This window comes from Chrysemys picta, chromosome 2 (genome assembly GCF_011386835.1).
Source record: "Chrysemys picta bellii isolate R12L10 chromosome 2, ASM1138683v2, whole genome shotgun sequence".
NCBI classification, from domain to species: domain Eukaryota; kingdom Metazoa; phylum Chordata; order Testudines; family Emydidae; genus Chrysemys; species Chrysemys picta.
In genome coordinates, this window is record NC_088792.1 from 244,173,744 (window position 1) to 244,195,159 (window position 21,416).

At 40.7% G+C, this 21,416-nt stretch overlaps 1 protein-coding gene across 3 annotated transcripts in view; it reads right to left on the reverse strand.

The window, feature by feature from the left end:
- Positions 1 to 21,416, reverse strand: part of MMP16 (matrix metallopeptidase 16) — a 309,944-nt gene that overhangs the window by 69,422 nt on the left and 219,106 nt on the right. The gene's annotated exons all lie outside the window — the stretch shown is intronic.

The following is a 21,416-nucleotide window of genomic DNA, read 5'->3' on the forward strand; positions in this document are numbered from 1 at the left end:
CAAAAAAAACAACAACAAAAAACACCCAACACACACATATACACGCACACAAATTAGAATGAATAAGAAATATTTCTAAGTATCAAGTTGATAGCACCTTCAGTTTTTCAAATATTGTCTATTACTGCCATGTAAAAATAAACCTTATTCTAAGTACCTATGACAATATGAACACTTGACCTTAAATATCTTCATGATATATGGAGCTATTATAGAATCATAAAATCATAGAAATATAAGTCGGAAAGGGGAGTCAACAAGTCATCTAGTCCAGCCCCCAAACTGTGGCAGAACCAAGTAAATCCAGACCATCCCTGACAGGGGTTTGTTTAAGTTGTTTTTATAAACTTTCAAAGATGGGGCTGCCACAACCTCCCTTGGAAACCTATTCCAGAGCTTAACTACCATTATAGTCAGAAAGCTTTTCCTCCCTTGTTGCAGATTAAGCCCATTGCTTCTTGTCCTATCTTCAGTGGGTATGGGGAACAATTGATCACCATCCTCTTTATAAAAACACTTAACGTATTTGAAGACTATCAGGTCCCCCTTCATTTTTTTTTCTTGAGACTAAACATGCCTAGTTTTTTTAACCTTTCCTCAAAGATCAGGTTTTCTAAAACCTTTTATCATTTTTGTTGATTTCTGCTGGACTCCCACCAGTTTGTCCACACCTTTCCCGAAGTGTGGCACCCAGAATTGGACACAGTGCTTGAGCTGAGGCCTCATAAGTGCCGAGAAATATGGGACAATTACCTCCTGCGTCTTGTTAATATACCCAGTTAGAATAATAACAACTATACTAATGTAGTAATATATAGTATAATAATATAGTAATAATATAATAACAACTAGCCAGTTATGCCCCCTTCTAGTTGGGCATGTGATTTTTCCTTCCTACGTGAAGTACTTTGCACTTGTCTTTACTGAATTGGTTTTGCTGAATTCAAACCAATTCTCCAATTTGTCAAGGCCAGGCCAATCCTGTCCTCCAAAGTGCTTTCAAATTCTGCCAGCTTGGTGTCATCTGCATAGTCCCCATTCCGTTATCCAAGTCATTAATGAAAATATTGAATAGTTCTGGACTCAAGATGATCCCTGCAGGACCTCACTGGATATGCCCTCCCAGTCTGACAGAAAACCATTGATAATTACACTTTGAGTATGGTCTTTCAAGCAATTGTGCACCCACCTTATAGTGATTTCATCTAGACGGCATTCACCTACCGGTAGTTAGCTTATGAGAACGTCATGTAGGACTCTGTCAAAAGCCTTACTAAAATCAAGATATATCACATCTATAGCTTCCCCCGAACCCACTAGGTCAGGCAAAGAAGGGAATTAGGTTGGTTTGGCATGATTTGTTCTTGAGAAGTCCATGCAGGCTGTTGCTTATAACTAAGGATACGATTTAGTCATGGAGGTCACGGCAGTCATGGATTCTGTGACTTTAACGGACCTCCAGGATTTCTTTGGCTTCAGCTGTCAGGGTCTGAAGCCAGGACCAGAGCCAGGGCTGTGCACTGTCCTCCTCCCCTCACCCCCACAGCTGCCGCCACGCCTGGAGATGGGACTATGTGCCCCTGCCCCATGGCTGCAGTTGGGGCTGGAGCCCAAGCTGTGCACCCTTTCCATGAAGCTTCAGCTGTGGCCAGAGCTGGGGCTGTACACCCCTCTCCCCCCATGGCTGGAGCAGGGGCTGTGCCCCCCACAAGGGCGGTGGGGTTCGAGCTGTCAGTCTACAGCCATGGAGGTCCAGCTATCATTCACCTCCAACCCCCACCCCCCTCCCCGCCCTGCCCACCAATTATTTTTAGTAAAATCACAGACAGGTCATGGGCTCCTGTGAATTTTTGTTTATTGCCCGTGCCCTGTCCATGACTTTTACAAAAAATAACTGTGACAAAATCTTAACCTTACTTATAACTCTATTAGCTTCTTGGTGCTGACAAGCTGATTGTTTAATAATTTGTTCCATTATCTTTTCAGGTATTGAAATTAGGCTGACTGGTGTATAATTCCCCATGTGCTCTCTGTTCCCCTTTTTGAATATCGATACTATATATACCCTTCTCCAGTCCTCAGGGACCTCACCCATCCTCAGGAGTTCTCAAAGATAACTGCTAGTGTTTTTGAGATTGTGTCAGCTAGTTCCTTAAGTTCTCTAGGATAAATTTCATCAAGCTCTGCTGACTTGAATACATCTAACTTATCTGAATAGTCTTTAACCTGCTTTCCTCCCCTATTTTGGCTTGCATTCCTTCGCCCTTGTTGTTAATAATAATTGTGTTCAGTATGTGGTCACTGTTAAACTTTTTAGTTACGACTGAAGCAAAATAGGCATTAAAATCTCAGCTTTCTTGCTGTCATCAGTTATTAGCTCTCCTTCCTTGCTAAACAGAGGACCAATAGCTTTCCTTTGTCTTTTTCTTGCTCCTCATGTATTTAAAGAACTCTTCTTGCCTGTTACGTCCCTTTACCTTTTATGTAACTCATTTTGTGCCTTAGCTTTTCTGATTTTGTTCCTACATGGTTATGTCATTGTACTCCTCCTTAGAAATTTATCCATGTTTCCACTTTTTGTAGGATTCCTTTTTGATTTTCTGGTCATTAAAGAGGTCCCGGTGGATACAGATTGGCCTTTTACTATTCTTCCTATCTTTCCTTCACATCAGGATAGTTTATAGTTGTGTCTTTAATACTGTCTCTTGGAGAAACTGCCAGCTTTCCTGAACTAAATTTCCCTTAGATTTTCTTCCCATGGGATCTTACCTACCAGTCCTCTGAATTTGTGAAAGTCTGCTTTTTTGAAATCCGTTGTCCTTATTCTACTGCTCTCCCTCCTTCCTTTCCTTAGAATCATGAAATCTGTCATTTCAAGATCGCTTTCACCAAAGAGCCTTCCTCCTTCATATTTGCTAGCAACTCCTCCCTTTTGGTTAGAACAAACTCTAAAATGGATGCCCCCATTAGTTACTTCCCCCACTTTCTGGAACAAAAAGTTGTCCCCAGTTCATTTCAAGAAATTATTAGAAATTTTGTGTTTTGCCATAAAACTTTATCAACAGATGTTCTAAAGTAGTTTAAAACTGAATTTTAGCCAGGTCAAGATTCATTGTTTGTACCCCAGTGTGGACAGGACTTAAGTGGAGATCATAGGGATTTCATTGGAGGCTTCATTCTCAGCCTCTTTTTCCTTTATATAATCATATTTTTTCTAATCTGTAGCTAGGGCTGGCTCCAGGCACCAGCTTAACAAGCAGGTGCTTGGGGCAGCCAAGGGAGAGGTGCGGCACCTGCGGCAATTCGGGGGCAGCAGGTCCCTCACTCCCTCTAGGAGCGAAGGACCTGCCGCTGAAATGCTGCTGCCGATCGCAGCTTTTTTTTTTTCCCAATTACCGCCGCCGATCGCAATTGCGGCTTTTTTTTTTTTTTTTGCTTGGGGCGGCAGAAATGCTGGAGCCGGCCCTGTCTGTAGCAACAGCTTTTACTTTCATATTCACCCTTTGGCTTGGGGAGCAGACGGTCACTTCCAGAGTCACATAGTCACTGTGACTAGCTGACGAGAGTGCAAAAGGATAACAGAAGCTCTGCTCTTTCCTCTTCTCCAGGCCAAGTATCACTTTTCAAATGTTTCTAGTCTCAGCCAATCTCAGAAGAGTGTCCCAAATCACCCAACTCCTGACATGCATCAAGTGGAAGCAAGTACTTCAGTCCACTTTATGTTCACTGCCCAACTACTTAGTCCAAGTATTTGCAGGTGGTTGAAGAAAGACTGCATAGCACATGTTCTCCACTCCAGAGCAATAATATTATTCATCAGCATTGCACGGACTGGAAATATTCCTGCTCTGAGTATGAAAGCCCCCAGATTAACAGTACCAAACCTTTACTTCCAATGTTCTGTTCTCTGAGACCCATCCTGCTCTCACTGCAACTGACTGGAATTTTGCCATTGACTTTACTGTGAACCAGAACAGGATCTTGAGAAGAAACAGTACATAGGCCTCAAAGTTTTTCAATAATTAGTGATAATGTAATTAAATTTTACTTGCAATTTCATACCAGTACACACACTGTTCCATGTTAAGTAAAGCACCATCCTGAAAACCTTAATTTTAATAGGAGCAAAAGTTGTCAACAGGCTATGAGTACCTGGGAATTAAAATAAGCAGGATACATAAGATATATAATCAGTGCAATATTCTCAGTTACATCAACTGTTCTTATCCTACAATCTGTCGCAAAACGTATTTCAGAGATCCAGAATGCATGTGCCCTCTGCCCACTGCAGATTTGGTCTGATATGAACTTTAGCTTTATACTATTGGATGCCCTTCTTTTTGTTTTTTGTTTTTATAGATTTGATTTCATAGAGAAAATAAGAATGTACCTGTATGCAAGTGGTTGAGACAAAGTGCTTATTTTTACATGGATACTCTTGTATGAAATTATATAACATTTTAGGCTTTAAATCTGCTTTACTTTACAAAACAAAAAACTATTCATCATATTACCTCAGTTGCCAAGCAGCGTGTGGGATTTGGGCTTGATGTTTTGGTTTGTTCAAATAGCCACTATTTTTGCAAGCTACATGATAAAACAAGCTTGTGAATATGTGAGCAGCAGATCATTAACAAACCCGATCTCCAGAGACTATTTGAGGAGGGCAGTGAGCTTGCTGGTGTAACAGTCCCTGGATTCATCACCTGGACTTCTTTTTGGAGCAACAGTAAATCACACCTCTCTTCATGCCCCCAACTTTACCCAGCTTTCCTGAGCTATCCTGGCAGGATGGCTTGGTCTAGTGTAGAAGGTGACCATAAGCCTTGCTCTTCTCTTTGGTGGATGAAAGTCAACCCTATGGAGATGAGCTCAAAGACTATACATCACTTAAATCCCACCTAAACTCTATTTTAAATACTTAAGTGGTTCATAGGTCTTGCATTGATCCTCTGCATGGTGGGGGAGGGTGTGAATTTTACCCTTATGGGAGTTAGTGCACATTTTTTTATTTTAAAACCCAAAGGAAGTTGAAAACTAAAAAAATTGTATCCGAAAAAGCAGATTATTTGGTAAGAGATCATTAATCGAAAGGAAGCCCTATTTTTAAGTGAAATGCCTTATTTTTCATATGCCTACACTGATAATTTCAGATTAAATCCACATTGTGCTGAAAAGTAAATCTGTACAGGAGAGACTTCTACTGCATTCCCAGTATTTACAAAACAACACCCCAAAGTAACGTGTTACCACACTGAAGGATTTTAAAACTCAGAGCACTGTGAACCCAGGTTGGCAACTTTTTCAGCAAATATTATGTGTGCTGACCAGGAACTTGTTTTGATATATTTACTGCTTTAATTTTCATCGTTCGCTTCATTCTCACTATGGAATGATCAGATTACAGTTGCCGAACTCCAGCTGGTTTAGCTTCTGAAAAGCTCACAGTAGGATTCTTGCTTTTACATAGCAACCAGAAAAAATGTTATAAATCTACGGCATTAATGTTTCTGGTTATTTCATCAGACAATGATATCACAGATGTTCTCCCTCTTTATTAGATTAGCTGTTGGACTCTTTTCAGCATTGAGAAATTAAACATGTGTCTGTCTGCGCGCGCGCACACACACACACACACACACACCCCCCCAAGAGTGGCACAAGCAGCAGCAGCAGGTTCACATGGCGTGAAAACGACTCCCATCTTGAATGGTCCCTTGCAAGTCTTCTTTCTTCCACAAGGGTCAGTATGGAAGGATTTAGGCTCTGTAAATCCCTAAACATTGCATCTTCCAACCTCATTTGTGGTTAACTTCATGCTCTGCTTCCTTCAACCTCAGATCAAAACTGTTTCAATTGCTTATAAAACTATTTTGGTAAAACATAGGAAGACTTTCGTGAAAGTTTAACAAGTGTTTTCAATCTAAGATATTGTTTTCAATTATTTGTAACTCAAATTTTTGCCACTCTCAGTGAAATCTGGAAGCCTCAATATTAGTCTTTTTGTGGAAAGTGAGTCAAAATGTTTCAGCCATTTTGAAAAAAATCAAGAGTAAACTGACTCCCCTCCCACTTTTCCCATCATGTATATATTTAAAAAAATAATTATTGTTTTAAAAACAGGCCAACAGGTCACTAGTGCAGCTTGAAATTTGACAGAGAGATTATTTCCCCGGTTGCAGATGTGCCTTTGAGTGATAATTGTTTTTGATTTATTACAGTGATACGAGTTTAGGAAAAAAACATGTTTTACACATATGCACTAGATATTTTAAAGTGATTTCTTAACAGTCTGCCAATGTTCTGTTGGTTCTGCACATGACTGAATCTATTATAAAAGCTCATTAGTATGATTAGTAAAGCTGCATATGAAAAGAGGTAGACATCTGCAAGGAGTTCACCTTCTCCCATAGGTCTATGTGTACTCAGATCTTCTGAATAGAAGGCTAGTGTCCTAACCTGTGGATCATCCTTCCACTCTTTCCTGCCACCTCACTGATTACATTTATTACACCGTGCAGAGCATTCCAGTGCTGCCTAGTAAATAGTTCAAGCATGATGGTATTTATTTATTTCTTCATTTTTTATTTCCCAAAAGCTCTGATGCAAAGGTCTTCTCCCATTATCTCTCTACAATCACAGTCATTGCACACTCAGAGTCCGAGGACTAGTAAGATTGGTCCTTAAACCAACATCAACCTCCCCAGAAACTGAGAGGTGAAGAAGAGCAGATCCCATGAGGGAGTGAAAGCAGAGGTGAAGCAGTGGCTGTGCGCCCCCTGCATTTACAGAGCTTTGGAAGCAATGCACTTGCCTTAGTCTCAATGCGTCGAGGAACCCTCGTTGTGGTGGCACACCTTCAAATTGCTCCTAGTATCAGATCTGGCTTATGCACACTACATAACCCACATGCCACACATATATAGCTCAATCATCTGGAGTCAAATTGCTTACTACACAGATTAGAAATACAGATCATTACTGTTTAACTCCTGCTATTTTTGTTTGTATATTATGCTTGTAAGAGAAGTAGATCTACAGTCACTGTAAACTTCCAAGATTAGCAGGTGCACTATGCAGAAGAACACTAATTCAACAAAGCATTAAATTTTATATATTTGCCTGTGAACCAGTTGCAACCATGCTGTAAATCAGGGGTTCTCAAACTGGGGGTCGGGACCCCTGCTGAGTCGTGAGGTTATTACATGGCGGGGGGGGGGGGGTTGTGAGCTGTCAGCCTCGACCCCAAACCCCCTCTTTGCCTCCAGCATTTATAATGGTGTTAAATATATTTAAAAGTGTTTTTCCATTTATAAGGGGGGGTTGCACTCAGAGGCTTGGTATGTGAAGGGGGTCACCAGTACAAAAGTTTGAGATCCACTGCTGTAAATAGTCCAGAGGCTAACTTCCTCTGTAAGTACTGAACTTTTAAAGTCCCATTTATATTCTGCTGGTAATAAAATCTTTTCAAAGAATAGTTTTTAAAGGTATTTCTTTTATCCCAGTAGAGCATAGTGATTGATATCTTTAGAAACTGCAGATTTAAAATAGAACTGGTTGAATTTTTTTATCACAAGTTTGCATATTTATGAGGGGGAACCAAGAAAAAACAAAGGAGATTTTCATGAATTCCCACTTTTCAACAAAATCAGTTTCAAGTTCATGCCTTTAAAAAAGACTTGGAAATCTCATATAAAATCGCAAATGACTAAGTAACTAAATAATATTACCTTTGCTCTTGCAGTAGTCTCAGTGCAGCAAGTATTTCAAATACTGTAGCAATCGTATCTAATTATACTCTCCCCTATTTTCTCTCTTCTTTGTTGTTGGTTTTAGTTGCTGCTCAGAGAATGCTAAGCCAAAGAAGTGAGTTTTACACTTCATTCTGAAGGCCCTGAGAATGAATTTATGCTGGGATTGAAGATATGGATATACATATGAAAAGAGCACGCACCGTTCAATTCTCTGCTCTCCTGCACTGTTCTGTCTTTGAATATCACTCATGGGAATGAAATGGACAAATTTCCAGTTCCATCAGTATAAGGCTTGGGGAGCATGCAAGCAAGAGTTCCTGTGCCTCTGCTAAAATCAAGCTTTTGACTTCAAACCCAACAAATTTAGGCTTGTTTTTACGTCATCCAACTCAAGTACCGAGATGTTAAGTCTCTGGCAGTCCTTGTTTTAAAGGGATGACTTTTTTCATTTAATATCCAATCTATCCTACCATTTGGAGAAATATATGTAATTTTTGGCAGAAAGGTCAAAAACTCCTGCTATCAACCTTCACAGTGGGTGAAATTCACCCCTACACAAAGGACCAGCATAAGGCAAAAGGATCACTAAAGTCTCCAAAACTAAGCATAAGTGGAATTTAATATGCAGACAGGTCTTGTGCTTGTCCTATTCACTGAACCAAATTTCATCCACTGTTCCTTACTGAGAGTGGTTATGTTAGTCTTCAATTCAAACAACACCCAAATCATCAAAAACAGGTTTCTCAAACCTGCTCTATGAATTTACTCTGACCACCAATTGCATATTAGCTAGATTTTTTTTAAAGTTAAAATAAATATGCTCTGATAGATATTATGGCATTTAATATGATCAGTCCTTTTCTTCCATAGGATCTATATTTTCCTTAATTTCCTATTCAATTCATATTAAAAAAGTGTCATGATGGAATTGTCTGTATTTTTCTTCCACCTTGGACAAAAGATAGGAAAACCTGGAATTTAGCTTCATAACAGGCAAAGTGTTTAGAAAAAAAAACATTAAAAAACACTCTGATCTGAAAAATAGATACATTTTCTAAGTCTGCTGACTTCAAAGAAAATGGTACAAATATCTATAATATTCTAAAATCTAGGCAAATAAATTGGATGACAAATCTATTACTTTTGTTTTCATTGTTTTATAATTTATTAATGTATTGAATGGTGTGATCTGGTTAAATGTACATGCTAAATTTGTGCCTGCCAAAGACATGTGAGCTCATGAAACTAAGATTTTTTTTTTAAACAAATGCTGTAATACCTTTGTACAAATGGGTTCATTTTCCCATGTCTGTACTGGATGCTTACATAGACTATTCTATTTAAAAAAGGGATAACACAGGCCAAGATTCTGAAAAATAGGCAACTAAGGGCATGTCTATACATAAAAGCTGTATCACTTTAACTCTGCTAATATAGTTAAAGTGGTTCAGCCTCCTTAGTGTGGATGCAGATCTGCCAGGATAAAGGGGCTTAAACCATATATCGCATTCCCATATGAGAAAGGCAATGAACTATGCTGGTATAAGGCACCTTTAAATCAATAGAACTGTGTCCATGGTAGTGGTTGTATAATGATGACAGACCCAGTTGCCATTGGGCAGGATCGAACCTCAGACCTCGGAAGCTTAGTGTATGAGTCTCTATTGCATGAGCTAAAATCCAGATGGCTCTTAGCAAAGATAGCACAATGGTTCTCAACCAGGGGTATATGTACCGCTGGGGGTACGCAGAGGTCTTCCAGCGGGTACATCAACACATCTAGATATTTGCCTAGTTTTATAACAGGCTACATAAAAAGCACTAGTGAAGTCAGTACAAACTAAAATTGCATACAGACAATTACTTGCTTATACTGCTCTATATTCTTTACACTGAAATGTAAGTATAATATTCATATTCCAATTAATTTAAGTATTTATAATTATATGGTAAAAATGAGAAAGTAAGCAAATTTTCAGTAATAGTGTGATGGAACACTTTTATCTTTTTATGTCTGATTTTTTTAAGCAAGTAGTTGAAACTTGGGGTATGCAAGACAAATCAGACTCCTGAAAGGGGTACAGTAGTCTGGAAAGGTTGAGAACCACTGCTGTAGCAGACTCATCAATCTCTAGATGGTCTAGGTGTCACCAGAGGGGGACAGAGCACCACACCAAACAGGCATGGGTTACAGTTGAACTGATAAAACTATTTAAGTAAAAATCATGCCTCCAACTTAAATAGTTTTATCAGTACAAAATCTGTGTGTGGGTCAGGCCTAAATGTTGGCTTCTAAGACTATATTTAGGTTTCAAACTTAGGGCTTGATCCTACACTCATTTAAGTCAGAGGCAAAGCTCCCATTCACTTTAAGAATGCAGGAGCATGGCCTAAACGACCTGATATTCAAAAGTACTGTGCAATCATGAATGATCTGACCAGGAGTTCGGAGCATGCACACTAGCAAACCATGAAAGGAATAGAAATAATGCGGAAAAAGTGTTTTTCCAATTACCTTGTTCTGATCTCCCTGCTCTGATCTTTTCCCTAAACTGCTGGTTTACTACTAGATATTGTCAGGCAGTGATGCTAGGAGTTCAGAACTTTTGAAAGGTGAGCCCCTTGAAAGTCAAGCCCTGGTATCAATCAGAAAGCTTGAGCCCTGCCAGGATCTCAGAGAAGTTATGGGTTTGTGGTGCTAAACCTAATGCTCATACCAAACAGGAACAAACAGGGCCAGTGCAAGGAAGTTTCGCGCCCACCTTGCGCCCCCCCAGCCCTGCAGCAACTCCCCACTCACCCTCTGCCCTGAGGGCGCCTCCCCCGCAGCAGCTTCCCCCCCCTCTGCCCTGAGGCGCCCCCCCCCATGGCAACTCCCCCCCCCAGGGAGCCGTGCGGGAGCTCCCCACCCCAGCTCACCTCTGCTCTGCCTCCTCCCCGAGCATGCCGCCTCCGCTCTAATTCTTCTCCCAGGCTTGCGTTACCAAACAGCTGATTGGTGCCATAAGCCTGGGAGGCGGGAGAAGTGGAGGAGCAATGGCGTGCTTGTGGAGGGGGCGTAGCAGAGGTGAGCTGGGGTGTGGAGCCCTGCAGCAGATTTGCCCCCCCCCCCCGCCCTGAGGCACTCCCCCAGCCTGGGGAGCTGTGCGGCACCTCCCCACCCCACCCCAGCACACCTCTGCTCCGCCTCCTCCCTGAGCACGCCGTCCCCGCTCTAATTCTCCTCCCAGGCTTGCGGCGCCAAACAGCTGATTGGCGCCACAAGTCTGGGAGGCGGGAGAAGTGGACCGGCGACCGCGTGCTCGGGGAGGAACGCTATAAAAAAAAATTGGGGGCACCGCTTTTTGGCGCCCCCAAATCTTGGCGCCCTAGGCAACTGCCCAGTTCGCCTTAATGGTAGCACCAGCCCTGGGAACAAATGACACTTCCCCCCCAATGAAACAATCTGGGGATTCCTAGAGAAAGTTTCTCCCTTCTTTGTCCCCTCCCATTGGATTAAATGAGCTTTTAGTTACTAGTAGAGCTGCCTGAACCATTCATGTTAAACAATTTATGTATCATGTCTTTTAGTTGTGAACTGATCATGATTGTTATGAATTTGTTGTAATTATAGAGGAACTGTTCTTAGCAACTTATCTGGGTCTTTCACAAGCTTTCCTTAGCTAGTAATTAGGGCTGCAAATCCTACAGGGTTGGCCTGGAGTCTCCAGGAATTAAAGATTTATCTTTAATTAAAGATTATGTCATGTGAGGAAATCTCCAGGAATATGTTCAGCCAAAATTGGCAACCCTACTAGTAACTCTTCAGGTATCTGAAATTCAAAATCTGGCAACTGGTCTATGTGATTGGTCCCCTAGATCACATGACATACCTTTTTATTCCCTGAGTGGATGCAAACAGGAGCAACACTGAAGAAAATATTGAGATGTTGACTGTGAAAAAATGGGGAGCACTTTCACAAGACAGAGAGGTGAGGAGAGCTAGAAAATGTTACAACATTTTAATCATTTCCTTTCCTTTTTCATCTTAGCCTGGGCACTGTATTTGCCTCTGTCCTGTACATAGACCCAGATTTCAAATTAGCTAGGTCCTTCATGACTGAGGGAGAGGTATGATACAAGCTGGCATTATTTACAGGCAGTATAGTAGATTGTCCTCTCCATACAGACCACCTTAAAGACCTAGCCAGAGATCAATATGGGTGCTGCTCAGTCTGCTCAGAGGCCATACTGATGACAACAGCATATAGTAGATTTTACATTCAATTTTCTCTTGTTACATTCTCACACAATAGTAGGTAGGGACAGTGGGAATCTCGTTCATCACGTAATTGTGGGTATGTATAGGGCCACATAAGATCATGAATATATTCATGAAAATACTTGTTTACATCACATATGCTCATTCATTCAAAACAGTCTTATTTGCATGAATAAAATCCCCTTCCCCAATGTTTTTTCAAGAAAAAATCAGTCACACACATTTTTGGAGAAAAGCAAACAAATGATAGAAACGTAGTTGGATTCAACCAAAAATTTGATTTACCAAACATTCCAAATACATTTTTTTCACTTTTCTAGATATTATCATGTGATTAAATAAAATACAGAGTTTGACAAGGCAGGATGGTGAAGTCTCATTTTCCCTATCGTGCATCCAATTATGGGACAAAGAAGTCTTTGGAAAAATTATGTTATCTGCCCAAAGAGAATAGAAAGAACATTCAGAGTGTTGGGTCAGGTCTCTCTACCTTTCTGGTGCATTGCCCTGATAATGACAATCTCTGTTTGGCAATTAAGCATCAGCATAAATACCACCTGGCTGCTAAAAAGGCTAAATGCTTAGTGTGAGATGACCTGAGCAGTTTACCTTTTTATTGCTTTAATTATATTATTAAAAATTCCACCTAAGTCTCGTCATGTTCCATTTTAGACCAAGAAGGGAGCAAGGCATATGATGTTGCACATTGACAGACCCTGGGATACATTAAAAGCAGCCAACTAACTAAACATCTAGAATACTGTGCTAGATTCATCCACAAGACTCTGTCTTCGCTGACTGCTGGTGTTTAACAGATTTTTTTTAATGACATGTAAACAAAAGCACTTTTCTCAAAGCTAGAAGAGTGCTCCATGAAAGAAAAAAAAATCAATAAAAATGAGCTCATACCTTGCCAACTCTTAATATTTTCCATCCTCTGGCTTCCTGACAGTAAATAGAGTCTAGCAGACAGATCCTCTTCTCCTGACTGTACAGACTTATGCCTAATGACTGAGTCCTCACAAACCAACCAGCGTAATTTTTTTTAACAAGTTTTCCATCGCTTGAATGGCTGAAGTGGTGTTTCTGTTCTCAAGCATAGCTTTATATCCCAGTGGTAATACTCTCAAGGAGGAATTTTATGCAGCAGACACTGAACACTTCAGAGTCACCGTTTCAAGCTAGATCTTAAGGTATTTGGACACTGAATAAATGGAGGCTGTGTTCACAATGTGTAGGAAAATCCAGTCAAGGGGAGACTCAGGAGCCTTGTGGATAGATTACTCTATGAGGGTGCATCAACAGAACTTACAGTTGCTGTGTGAGAGACTGATTTGCATTTGCATTTCCATCATGCAGTGGGTGTTCCATCTCCTCTGGGTGCATCTATTGCCAAAAATGAATTTTAGCAATAGAAAATATTGTCTCATGGCATGAAGGGTTTAAAACTTTGAAGGAATTGGATAGTGGCTATCTGCAGGATAAGAAGAGGTGATTTTTTGGGAAAAGGTATGAAGAGAAAAGAACTAGCAATTCCCTCATTTCATCTGCAACTTCCAAAGTCATTTTTCTGTTAGTAAGCAGCCCTTTGAAATATTAGATTGGCATCATCATCATCAAATGTCATTACTGTAATAGCCAGGTTTGTGTTTTTCACATTTGTACAGAATCATCAATAGTCTAGTATTACACCAAATACACCTTCTGCTCTAAGTGTACGGTAAATTTTTTTGACCTTGCCTTTTCTAACAAATATATAGCAAGGTGCAAGTATGTATATAATCAAAACAAAAACCCAAAACAAAGCACTCCACTGCACACACCTCTCCCTCTGGGGAGAGGATGAGAGAACAAACTCTTGACAGATGTTAGTCACATAGCTTAATGCATTACTGGAAGATGCTCAGATACTATGCTGCTAAGCATGGTATAAATACTATATAGAAAAGGACCAATTAAGTAAGAGCAGCATACTATATGAAATGGCAGGAATGTAGATACTGTAATTTAGAGTTTCTTTTAACCTGAGGTACTGGCTCTTATTATAACTGAACATTGCACATGACATGAACACTACTGAGACAGAAAGCTCCCTCAAGAGACTTCTTTTTCTACTCCACTAGTTTGTGTTTCCAGCAGCACATATCTGCACCACTGTGTCAACCATGCTGGCAGCAAAGTGAAATTTACTAGAAGCTGATCTCTGCAGTTCAGAGATCAGGATTTTCATCAATTTCACCTGGCTGCTAGCAAACTACCCAGGGCAAACTGAGTGAGTGCAGTCTAGGTACTAAATAGATTCTAAGTATGTTTCACTTGACATTGTATTTACATCATGTCTGAAAAACCTTTGCTTGGGAATCTACAAACCATGTGCATAGGCAACTCATTTTTGTTGCTAATAGTTTGCAAAAGATCAATAATTTTTCAGGGAACTAAATAGTTAACGAGGAATAACCTAATCCCTGCAAAGGTTTTCCATAGGACAAACTTTACGTACATATAGATTGCAAATGTTCTCTTCTAATGCAAGCCCATTGTGAACATATTTTCCTTGGATTTCAATGCAAACAGTTAGCAAAACATTTATTGCTTATCTTCTGTTACTATTTTAAAAGTTTTCACTGTCACTACTTCTCAGAATCCTAGCTGTATCTTGAAGGATGAGCTGACTTCTGCAGAGCTTCTGCAGTCCTGGTACTGGTGATTCTGCAATAGGGCCAAAAAAATTTCCTCAGATCCACATATTCAACTTTGACTCCAAGATTCTGTTTTTTCACAGGTGTGAACTGCATACAGGGAGACTAGACTAAGAGAGCTGAGACCCACTATATAGATCTAAGCAGAGATTTGAGGGGGTCTGCGCTCTGCTTTTGCCTGCAGTTTCCCATCATTGCTACCAACAGTAGGAGTGCTAATGTAGACAGTTCTCCAGGCAGCAAATGACATTTTAAGTACTATACCTTGTTGTCTAACACTGCTCAGATTACAAAGTACAGGAAGGGAAGGTTTCCCCGTTTTCCCAGAGCAAGGTTTCTAAGGCCTTGTTTATATTAAATAGCTACCATTGGGTGACTAGACCAATTTAAAATTGATCTAGTTACACTGGTCCACATCTGTAAAGTGTATGCACTTAAATTGGTTTAAATAAATTAGGCAATTTACCAAAGCAAATTAAACTGATTTCAACAAAGGTTTAAAATGGTTTAAGTGCATCTACATTAGGGACATGAACCAGTGCAACTAGATCAATTTGAAATCAACTTAGTTAAACCAATGCAACTTTTCTAGTATAGACAAAGCCTATGTTTGAAAGTTAGAGGCTTTTATTCACATTGGTGAAGAGAGGAAAGCTATAAATTAAAAAGGCAGAAAATGTAAGATAATGTGAATTAGTGATGGGATTGTATCCAGAAAGGCATTTCTAATTTAAGTTTCTTTATTAAAAGTTTTATGGTGTGTAAGTCTTTATCCATGATGTCCTGATCTATAAACATCTTCATCTCTCTTTAGTTTACATTTATCTTTAGGATTTTACCTAAGAACTTGTCCTATTTAATAGGAATTATGTTTACAATAAAACATGCAATCAAGGTAGAAAAGAGATAGATGGAAAAAAGATAAGAAAAGGATGCAAGGGAATAGTAAGGAAGAGGAACCGACACGCTGTTAACTGTCAAGAATACTTCAAATTCATTTTTGGCCATGATTTTAAATACACAGAATCTGTTACCTATAACTGCTATTTCTGCATCTTAGTCATCAAGACAGACTGATGGCAATAGTTTCTCTTTCCTCCAATAGACAGGCAGCAGTAACCAACAACTGCCAAGATTTATCACAATTTCTCTTTCTTTCCCTGTCACCATCTACCAAGATGAAGCTTCAGATAGAACTCAGTAGTTAGAATCTGCCTTTGATGGGTTAGAAGGGGTGCCAGAGAATATTAGGAAGCTACAGGAACTTGATCCAGCAAGTAATCTTTGAAGGTTATCAAGAGAATTGTGGTGATTCAACCCCATAGGTTCCTAAACAGATGGAGCTGGTCCCTAAGAGCTTCCATAACTCTGGAACATTTAGTTCAGACCCTCTAGTCTTCCTCCTTTGAAAGGGCAAAAGGTCCACGATCCATTAAGTATTTGTCTCTGTCTCTTTTCAAATTAGAATTGAGTCAAGGAATTCTACCTCTAACTACAACCCCCTAGCCCTGGAGGCTCTAAGAGGTATGGAAGCATTAATTATATGTCAGGCTTTCCATGAAAGCCCCATCAGAAGAGGCTACCTACAATATGTGCTGAACCAACGTATTTCTTGTATGTCCTGGTTATGCTCCTGACCCAACCACTACTCCAGCATCTCCCACATTCTGGGCTGCACTTAACGGTTCTTGGACCACTACATCCCTCTACCTTCAAACAACTTTTTGTCACTGTGGGCCCCAGATAGTGAAATCAAGCCTAGTGACCATTGCAAATAATATCTGGAGATGATTAATGGAAATATTTTAAAATATTTGCATTATTCCAAGTAAGTGTGTGTGTGTGTCTGTCTAGAGAAAGACTGAGCTACTTGCACTCTCAGTACTACTTTGGCCAATGTATTTTATTCTCTTAACTGAGTAAAGTTGAGAGGTGGATCTCTGTCCTAAGTTGTGTCACTGCATAAATGCACTCTTCTTTTTTAAAATTTATTTTGCTATTTGTAAACTTACAAGAGGGACAAATTCAGAATTTTAAGTAAATGTTTGGTACAGATTTATAAAGACTGTTTGACCCTCACTTACAAAGACAGCACAATGTAGGTGAACAGAACTTAACTCTTCTATATCTTAAGGACATGAAATCTCCTGTGTCTCAAGCATAGCATTTGTTTTGTATGACCTTATCAATGTATTGAAATATCATAGAATAGTGCACTACAGAGGTATGGAAGGAATAGGGGGCTTTGTGACTCTCGAATACAGCAGAGCTACTACTGAATTGGCTCTTCAGTGGCTCAACTATCTCCTGCCACCTCAATAGTGTTGATTTATTGTCGCTCACAGTGCATCAAAAACATCCAATCTACGGATTTAACAGTGACCAGATTAAGATGTTTTGCTGGAGAGCCTTGTCACAAGAAACAAGAAATCCAACAAGAAATATGTGATCTTCAGTTTCAATGTGAAGACAGATAACAGTCTTCAAATGTATTAAGGGCTGTTAAAGAGGACGGTGACCAATTCTCCATTGTGCTCCATGTCCACTGAAGGGGGACAAGAAGTAACTGGCTTAATTGGCAATAAGGGAGATTTAGGTTAGATGTTAGGAAAAAAGACTTTCTAATTGTAAGGATAGTTAAGCTCTGGTATAGGCCTCCTAGGGAGGTTATGGAATCCCCGTCATTGGAGGCTTTTAAGAACAGGTTGGACAAACCATCTGTCAGTGGTGGTCTAGGTTTATTGTTCCTGACTCACATTAGGGTGGAGGGAAACCCACTAGATGACCTCTTGGGGTCCCTTCCAGCCCTACATTTCTATGAATGTATAAATATGGGAAGCAGTGCACTGTAGAGGATTTTTTCTGACAGCAGCAGGAAAATTTAGTTCTAAAGGCAGCTCTTTTTCTTGTCTTGTGACTTTAAATTTTATGACTACAATTTGATATTTGTATAATTAGATGAATTCTCTGAGATAGGCTCTTGTTGGGGATTTTGATGATACCATATTTCCCTAACAGTGCCACACTCTGGAAAAGGTCTTTTTCTGGGTTTGGACCCATTGTCCAGTATCTAAACTTTCCATTAGGAAAAGCAGGTGATATATAGCATCTAAATGGCAAGGAGTCATAAAAATGATCCATCTCTCACCAGCTGACAGCTTGAAAAATTCATATTTCTTTTTTTTAAAACAAATTTAAATAAAGCATCTGTTTAATTAGGATTAGGGCCCCATTACATTAGGTGTGGAATAGACATATATGGAGTCACTTTCAGCCCAGAAAACTTATAGAAATCTAAGGCCCTGATCTGATACTGTACAGAGAGACACCAGAAATAAATGGGGCACCTGTATGAAAGGGCCCACTCACATGGAACACCTGGAAGAATTGAAGCCTAAAATAACAAGTGACACATGAAGGATGGGTGGAGAAGGATACAGTCCAATATGCATTGCCCCATAGAAACAAATGGTCTTAGAGACACAGCGACTGGTGAGTTATGAGAGAGGAGGACTTTGTGTAAGTGGAAGCCCATTTGCTCCACGAGTCTCTCCTATTCTTTCTTCAGAAAGCAGGTGTGGGGAGGGTTGAGAGTGCAGTTCTCCACACAACATATGCGACTTGATAGCTTTGTGGTCCATAGCAATATACTAGGGTTACCATATTTAAAAAATAAAAAAAGAGGACACTCCACGGGCCCTGGCCCAGCCCCTTTCCCACCCTCGGCCCCACCCCAACTCCGCCCCTTCCCAGCCCCAACTCCACCCATTCCCCGCCCCTTCCCCAAAGTCCCCGCCCTAACTCCCCCTCCTCCCTCCCAGCCATGTGAAAAGGGCTGCCCCAGCGCTACCGGTTTCACGGTTTGCCGGGCAGCCCCCAGACCCTGCGCCCCTGGCCGGCGCTTCCCCAGTGCAGCTGGAGCCCGGGAGGGGAAGCACCCAGCCGGGGGCGCAGGGCAAACTGTGAAGCCGGTAGCGCTCGGGCTTCGGGCAGCCCCCTTGCCTCTGGACCATGCGCCCCCGCCGGGCACTTCCCCTCCCGGGCTCCGGCTGCTGTGCTCCTCCCCTGACTCTTCGGCTCTGTTTAAGAGCTGAGCTGCCTGAGCGCTACCGGCTTCGGGCAGCCCCCGTGCCTCTGGACCCTGCGCCCCCGGAGCCCGGGAAGGGAAGTGCCCGGCCGGCGGCTCAGGGTCCGGAGGCATGGAGGCTGCCCGAAGCCGGTAGCGCTCGGGCAGCTCGGCTTTAAACAAAGCCGAAGAGTCAGGGGAGCCACACAGCAGCTGCGGGAGGGGAAGTGCCTGGCCGGCGGTATTTTTCTCGGACATGTTCGGCTTTTTGGCAATTCCCCCCGGATGGGAGTTTGGTTACCAAAAAGCCGGACATGTCCGGGAAAAACCGGATGTATGGTAACCCTAAATATACTACTATGGTAAGAATGGAGATAAGCAGCACTAAAATACAGGAAAGTCATATTCCTTTGGATGTGTCATTTCAGACCATGACATTAATAAACCCACACAAAGAGAGCATAATGAGAAAACTCAGAACACCAGGACATTAAAGGAAAAAAAACATGATTGTGACAATCAGTATAAAGTTACATTAGAATATAACCACAATCAGAGGGCTGGTGCAAAGAACTAATTTGTACGTTTCCTTCAGGTCAGGTTTTGGTTTCTAACAAAACTTGATTTTTCTTGTTGTTTTTGCATTAACTCAAGAGCTTCAAATGTAGGGGTAACCCAAACAAAATTTATCGAAAACAGCATAACAATGTATTAAGGTTTTACTAGCACTCCAAGAAGTTGTTTCTCTCTTTTGAGGTAGACAGAATTCAAATTGCCTTCATTAGCAGCGCAATATACTGTGGAAAATGAGCCTGGTACTTATCAAGAGGGTCCCTGATTAGCATTTTTGCTAAATAACCAAGCTGTTCTGGTTTTTTTCCAAACCACTCTAGAGCAGTAGAACAGGAGAGAGAGAAAAACTCATTTAGCTAAGTAATATTTGCAGCATTTTGGGGGTAGATTTTTTTTTAATATCTGTCACTGACGTTCTCTGCTCTTTTACTAGATTTTTAAATGATATAGACTATACTAGATAATGACTGTACTACATGATACAAGAACTGCTATATAAGCAGTGAATCTTAAAAATATAAAGGTTATCTATGAAGAATATGCTTTGCACCCCTCTGCCTTTCAGCGCACTGACACTGAGTCCTGGCAAGGTATTCAGACTTCATTATATATCATCCTCAACAACCAATCCAGCAGTCCCCAAAATTTGGAAGCATTCTTATTTTTCTAAGAGAATTGTCTCTTTCATTTCTCACAATACTGTGGAATCCTGGTTAACATCACCAGCCAGTTTTGTTCCTGACAGTATGTTCCATTTTAACAGGAATATCCCCTCCTTAAATATAAATGGATACACAAAACACACGGGATATTAACTGTAGAAAATGCAAATTGTGAATGGATAATATAATAAGTATATTAATTTTCAGTGATACCTGCCATGGTATAATAGTTTAGCCTTGATACAGATGCCAAGATCTTCCCCTCTAAGTGGTCAAAGTATTAATTTGTATAAGAAACTTCTTTTTAGGGATAGGATTCACACACCTCTGCTAACCCTTTGCTCTCCAGTCCTCTCCCACTCTTTTCTCCTTACTGAAATGTATCTCTTAAAAAGTCTTAGAGTTTGTCTACATAGGGATATTAACCACTATCCCACAACAGTCATTCAGCAACAGACCCCATGTGGACACTCTTATTCAAGAATAAGAGTGTCTTTTCCTGATGGGATTAAACTACAGGCACAGCAATTGCTCTTAAAATTCACATTTTGCTTTAATCCAAAATAACTTTCAAGTGCATATCAATCCTCAGATTCTTTTGGGGGCCTAAATTGATGACTAAAAGGAAGCACACAATAGGAGGTTCTGTGCAGTTTCCTCAGTAAAATCTGTATATACCAAGGATTCTCAACCTTTTTCTTTCTGGGGCCCCCACAACATGCTATAAAAACTCTATGGCCCACCTGTGCCATAACAGCTGTTTTTCTGCATATAAAAGCCAGGGCCGCCATTAGGGGGTAGCAAGTAGGGCAATTGCCTGGGTCTCCATGCCACAGGGGGCATCACAAAGCTAAGTTTCTCAGGCTTCAGTTCCTGGTGGTGGAACTCAGGCTGCAGTCCCATGTGGTGGTGCTTTGGCTTTCTGCCCTGGGCCCTAGCAAGCCTGATGCCAACCATGCTTGGCGGAACCCCTGAAATCTGCTCATGGCCCCCCAGGGGATCTCGGACCCCTGGGTGAGAACCACTGGTATATGCAATATTGTAATTTGAATCTGCAACAGCTTTACTATTAACTCCACCTAACTAAACTCTGTCTGTTCTGAGCAGAGATTTTAAGTTATAAAGGGGGTAAAATACAAGCAATACAATCACACAGATTTTACTGCATTGTCAAGAATTTATGATTTCATTCAACATATAAATGAAGTTTCTGGTAGACATTCTGTTAGTTAATGACTTCACAGTCTAGATCAATGCATTGCTGTCTCATTGAGCCTCCTACACTGAAAGAACTGCACCATTAGAAGTGTTACCATACCCTGTATCTATAGTAATGAAATAATAACTTAAAGCCTTGTTGCTAGCACCTAAGTGAAAATGGTGTTTAACAATAAACTGAGG